Consider the following 6,200-nt stretch of genomic DNA (forward strand, 5'->3'; position numbering starts at 1 on the left):
ACTGTGTTTATTACTCATCTATCCTGTCTTTAGATCACTCTATCCTGTTTCTGCAGCTTTGAACCATTGTACTTGATTGTATTCATACCCTCTAGTCAACCCCCACCTATCTGATCTCACCCCTTCTGACTGCATTCTCCAAATGTTCCAGGACCATCTGTTGTCCTGTGATCTCTTCACTAGGTGTGGGATTGCTAAGGCTAATATTGTCTTTAAATTTACCATAAGACCAGAGGTAAAGGTGGCCATGACAATGGTGCAATCCCATTGGATTCAACAATTTCTCGACATGGGCCTGACGCCAGGGACCAGCTGCGCCACCGCAGAGGCCATATTCAGCAAAATGAATGAGGTGCTGGAAGGGCACAATATCCCATGGGCCAACTGTGTGGCCCTTGCAGTTGACAATGCTAGTGTCAATCTGGGAATCAGGAATTCCATTAAGAGCAGGGTCCTGGACCAAAATCCATCCACCTACATTCTTGCCTGTCCCTGTCACATTGTGCACAATAGAGAATATAGTATACACTTTGTGACAAAAAGTGATGACGTCACATAAATTTAATCATCGAAAATAATACTTGAAAATTATAAGTCCCGCCCCTTTGGGGGGCGGATGTGGTGGGCTGTTGATGCTTGCACAATGAGGCGTGGGTGAGAGGCTAAGGTGTTCTGCTGATTGCAAGATTAGATGTAGGAACTTGACAGTTTTATGGGGTGGGTGTTGTTGTTTGCCCAATGAGACGTGTGTGAGAGGCCAAGGTGTTCTGGTGTTTGTGAAAATAGTTTTAGCAACTTGACATTTTTATGAGGATGTGGTCACCCCCATAGGCTATAGAACCGTGAGAATGGATTGGATGGATTAGGGGGATTCCCAGGGGCCCTGAACTGTCTGAAGACCAACCGTGGGTTCAGCTAAAGTTCATCACTGATAAGGGTTGTGTGATGTGTGGTGATGACTTTATGCTGCATACATGCATCTATGTCAAAATTGCATATGAGGCTTAAAATAAAAGTTCAATACTGAGGGTTAAAATGTGCAATTAAAAAAAGGCAATTAAAAAATGGTTAGGCTGCTACTCTAGTGGTAGTAATGTGTTCAATAATGAAGGGTTAGGGTTAATAAAATGGGGGATTAAAAAATGGTTCAATTTTTAAAAATGTTTAGTTTCAAACGTGGGTCTGACCCATGTCGCGGACGTGTCACTGATAAGATCACGTGTTTCCCGGGCAAAAAGGTGTATATATATATGACCCTGTGTGAGATCTGTAGTAGTTGTTGCTATATGACAGTGTCTAAAATGGCGTCTACAAGGATGGTGGGGGAATTGGAAGGGTGTTTATTGCCCCATGAGACGTGGGTGAGAGGCTAAGGTGTTCTGGTGTTTGTAAAATTAGTTTTAACAACTTGACATTTTTATGAGGATGTGGTCACCCCCATAGGATATAGAACCGTGAGAATGGATGGATTAGGGGAATCCCGGGGGCCCTGAACTGTCTGAAGACCAACCAAGGGTCAGCTAAAGTTTGCCACTGATAAGATCATGTGTTTCCCAGGCAAAAAGGTGTATATATATGTGACCCTGAGAGCTGGTCACAAAGGCCCAAAGACTTGTGACAGCGGCATCTGATCGATCTCTCTCCACCATGGAGGTGCAATTGTGTGGAAATGGCTGTGTGTTCTACCTCTTGTTACCTGTTCAAGTGTTATGGTAACATCACACTGCTGGTCATTTCCTCATAATTACACGTGATATATCTATCTGATAGGCATCGCTTGAGTCTTGCATTGAGGTTCAACGTTTTTCAACGTTTGCCATGTGGGACAGTGAACCTGCATTCTGTAATCCTAGTTTTTGTAAGCTATCCTGAAGCATGTTCTAAATGTTTTTTCAAGAAAAAAGTGGCTTGAAAGTCTTGGGATCTTTAGCATTGAGCTGTAAGACCAAATTGTTAGGAAAGTATTTGTTGGTCGTACAAAGCTTTTGGCTTTTTCCTTTTTTTCTACATGCCAATGGAACAGCATTTTTATCACCTTTTTTTATTTGAGATGGATATGGGAAGTTTAGAAACCAATGCTGGATAACAATACAATCTGACTTAAAGAAGCGTATTGCATATCTTTGAATATAGACATGTTGCATATGTAGGTATGTTCGCAAGTAACATGTCAGTAAAGAAAAGGGTAATGAAAGTCATAGCAGCTCACCACCAAAAATCTGAATTTGACTATGGGTATTGTCTCTTATTTTAACCCTTGGCTTGACATTTTAAATGTACAACATGTACCGCTATATTCCCATAGACACATATAGAGTTCATGAAAAGTATCACTAATTTGGATCGTTATCTCACAATTTGTTATTTAGGTCGATTTTTAGGATAGAACTTGAGTTGATGGTATTATTGTGGGAACTCAAATCAGTCACTCAGCTTTTTCTATAGGCTACCCTCATCAATGCAGAATATGTGCTTGTCCAATGAAATGTGAATGTTCTCGTTTCAGTACGCTGAACGCTTCATCTTTCACTCCACCGTTTCCTAAATCATTTTACCTCATATCCTTTGTTCATCCTAAATTTGTTTCTAATACTGCTTATTCATGTTTTAAGTTACCTATTTATACCAGCACCTTAGATTACCAGACCTGTACAACATTTGATAACAATGTTATTTTTGCACTAAAATAAAATGACTTTTGGAGCTATTGCTTGAGTTGAGTCTAGTGTGTTTCAGATGGTTGGACGTTCAGATTGTTCTGTTTTAGAGAGGAGAGGTGATGAGGGCAGGTGGATGTTCATCATGAAGCTTACTTTGTTTAATACCAGGCTAGTTTGTCGGGTGAGACCACACCAACTCATTGCATAGCTTGTTAACCAACTGGTCCCGGATACACGTAATGTACGTGCACTACTAATTCATAAATTCATTTTTACACCCATTGGTCGAGAGGGATACTAACTAGCCAACTAGCATGCAGTGGGTGATATTACAGAGAATAATGCCTTTAATGTTTTATTACAGAAATAACTGCCAATAGGTTGTCATTGAATCTCCCCCCATAAAATGTTGCTGTTCATTAGTTATGATCTCAGTTTTGAGCTATGGTGAAGCGTAACAGTGCATATGCAAAACATTGTAAAACTGACATTTATTTTGACTTTTGTTGGACATTCAATATGTAGGCTAGGCTATATCTTACTGGTTGTTTGTAGTCTGTCTGTCTATCTCTAGTGTGTGGAAAGTATCCAGCAAATTGGTTCTTCGATGAATATGTGTAGGCCTAGTACTTGTTTCTGTGGTCACCGAAACTACAGCATTTATAGAGAAGTCAAGCTGCAAAAATGCATCATGGAATGTTGCCACTGGCCATGCAGGTAGAACTAGTTACATATCAGGATGTAGTTGAATTATCTGTCAACCTGTACATTTTTCATCGTTAGGGGACACAGTTTATCTGAAGCTAATCTATTTCCAGTGAATGGATATGTTCATGGGTGTGTGTGTTGTCATTCCAATGAGGGATAAGTACTTAATTTGAGAGTGACCTGAACAATAGCAAGCCCAGGATGTAAATAATGAAATCACATTTAAATCATACATGCACCATTTCTAGTCTAGTACTTGCATAAAAACTAGGCTTAAGGGTGCCCTCTGATCAGATCTTGACAGTTTTTAGGGAAAAGGCACATTTAAATTGCGAAAGAGTATGGTTATGAGGGGTCTGTTTTGTTTAACTAAATGGCATATCATCATGGATATCATAGACCAATGCTTAATCGAGTTGTTGGGAGTGTTTTAGAGATTGTTTATGTGGGGGGACATGCAGCGTTCGGCCTGTAGAGGGAGCTACAGGACCGTGGCCGGGGTTGTGTCGGCGAGACTTTTGTTGCACACCTGCTGCGAATTAAGTCTCGTCGGCGAATGTTTAAGATGTGTGTGCTTCTGCCATTTCAGTCAGGGAGCTAAGCTGGAGAAGGCGAGGCGACGAGAGCAGAGCCGAGCCGAGAACTGAGAGAGACATTGAACGAGGCTGGAAAGCCAAACCGTGCCAGCGGAACCCCTTTATGAATAAACGGGACGAATTCCCTTATCGATATACTGCGTCTGCCTCTGTGTATAAACGGACTGTGTTACAGTTTAACGTCGTCATTGCTCGGCTTTACCCTTTGTTGGTTTGTGTGACTTCTTCAACTGGTCCCCACATGGATGTCTCAGTTCAGTTGTCAATCTCCATTCAAAATGGGCTAAGAATAGTATAGATGGATAACAGGGTTGGAAAAGTCATCAGTCCTCTGATTTAATACTTTGTAGAGCCACCTTTTGCTGCAATTACAGCCATCAATCTGTTTGGATATGTCTCTACTAGCTTTGCATACCTAGATTGGAGAATATTTGCCCATTCTTCCTTGCAGAATTGTTCGAGTTCAGTCAAATTCCGTGGTGAGCGGCGATGGACTGCTCTCTTCAAGTCCATCCACAGATTTTCTATCGGATTTAAGTCAGGGCTCTGACGTGGCCACTCAAGGACATTCACCTTTCTATCCTTAAGCCACTGCGTTGTTCTTTTGGCGGTATGTTTAGGATCGTTGTCGTGTTGGAAGGTGAATGACCTGCCCATCTTCAGCTGTCTAGCAGAGGGATGCAGGTTGTCCTCAAGAATTTGGGTGTACTTGGCAGCATCCATTTTCCCTTCAATCCTGACCAATTGCCCAGTCCCCGCTGAAGAGAAACATCCCCACAACATAATGTTGCCACCACCATGCTTCACAGTAGGTATGGTGTGTTTTGGGTGGTGTGCTGTGTTTGGTTTTCGCCAAACATAGCGCTTGGAGGTCAGTCCAAAAAGTTCAATCTTAGTCTCGTCCGACCATAAAACCTTTTTCCACATGGCAACAGAATCTTCCAGGTGTGTTTTTGCATAGCACAAACGAGACTGACTGTGGCACTTTTTCAGAAAAGGCTTCTTTCTTGCTACCCTGCCATACAGGCCAGCTTTGTGTAAAGCTTGTGAGATTGTTGTCACATGCACAGACAGACCAGTCCCAGCCATAAAGACTTGTAAGTCCTTCAAAGTTGCCTTTGGCCTCTTGGTAGCTTCTCTGATCAATGTCCTCCTGGCTCGGTCATCCAGTTTGGACGGACGGCCTGATCTAGGCAAGGTGTTGGTGGTGCCATACGCCTTCCACTTCTTAATGATGCTCTGAACGGTACTCAGAGGGATAGCTAAAGCCTTCGAAATCTTTTTGTAGCCTTCACCTAACCTTGTGCCTTCCTACAACTTTATCCCGGAGGCCTTTTGAAAGTACTTTTCCAACCATGGTGAATTCTTTGCAGAACCATGCACTTCTAGTAGTGGAATCCTCAAGAAACAGCTGGTTTTATTCTGAAGTAATCAAAACCACTACAATTGATGTCAGGTGGGGGGCAATTAGCCTGGTGTTTGATCTGGAAGTTGATTGGTTGCACCTGAGCAAGTTTATAATGGTATGCTCTAAGGGGCTGATCACTTAACCAAACCAGGTATTTCACTAATTAATTTTTAATAATTGTCCAGAATTTTTAAACATTTTATTTTCACTTTGATGATGAGGGTTATGATGTGTACATACAGCTCAAAAAAGTTAGATTTGATTTATTTTAATTTCCAGGGTGTAATGTGACAAAAGGTAAAGATTTCACAGGGTATGATGACTTTCTATAGGCACTGTATGTATATCAATGGCTTTTTTAGGTTTGACTTTTTAAAAGGTTCTGATATTCTGACAGATGTATAAAATGTTGTTTTGTCTCCGCTCAAAGTTATTTTTACTCTCTGAGACTATGTTCTGTTACCTCTTCTCTCCCCTCTGATTTGACCTGTGACCTATGACCTTCCGAGGTGAGTGGAATTCATAACAAAGATTACAATTCCTAAAGGAGGTACCCATGGTACACCAATCTAGGGTCTGCTCTTGAAGAACATGCTTTTCCCATCTTCAAAGTACTATGTTTCATAAATACATAAGTCCATGATATACATCCTCTTCCTCATATTGCAACCACAGGTCCCTTTTTCCTGTGATGGTGGCAAGTGTCACAATGATCTCAGTTTGGCCAAGATGTTGACCACCTGTGCAGTTGGAGCATTCAGGGGTGTTCTTCGCTTTAAATTCACTCTAGTCATGCATTCCAAAAAAAAAAAGACAAAAAAAAATGAT

The sequence above is a fragment of the Argentina silus genome (assembly GCF_951799395.1).
Source record: "Argentina silus genome assembly, chromosome: Y".
NCBI classification, from domain to species: domain Eukaryota; kingdom Metazoa; phylum Chordata; class Actinopteri; order Argentiniformes; family Argentinidae; genus Argentina; species Argentina silus.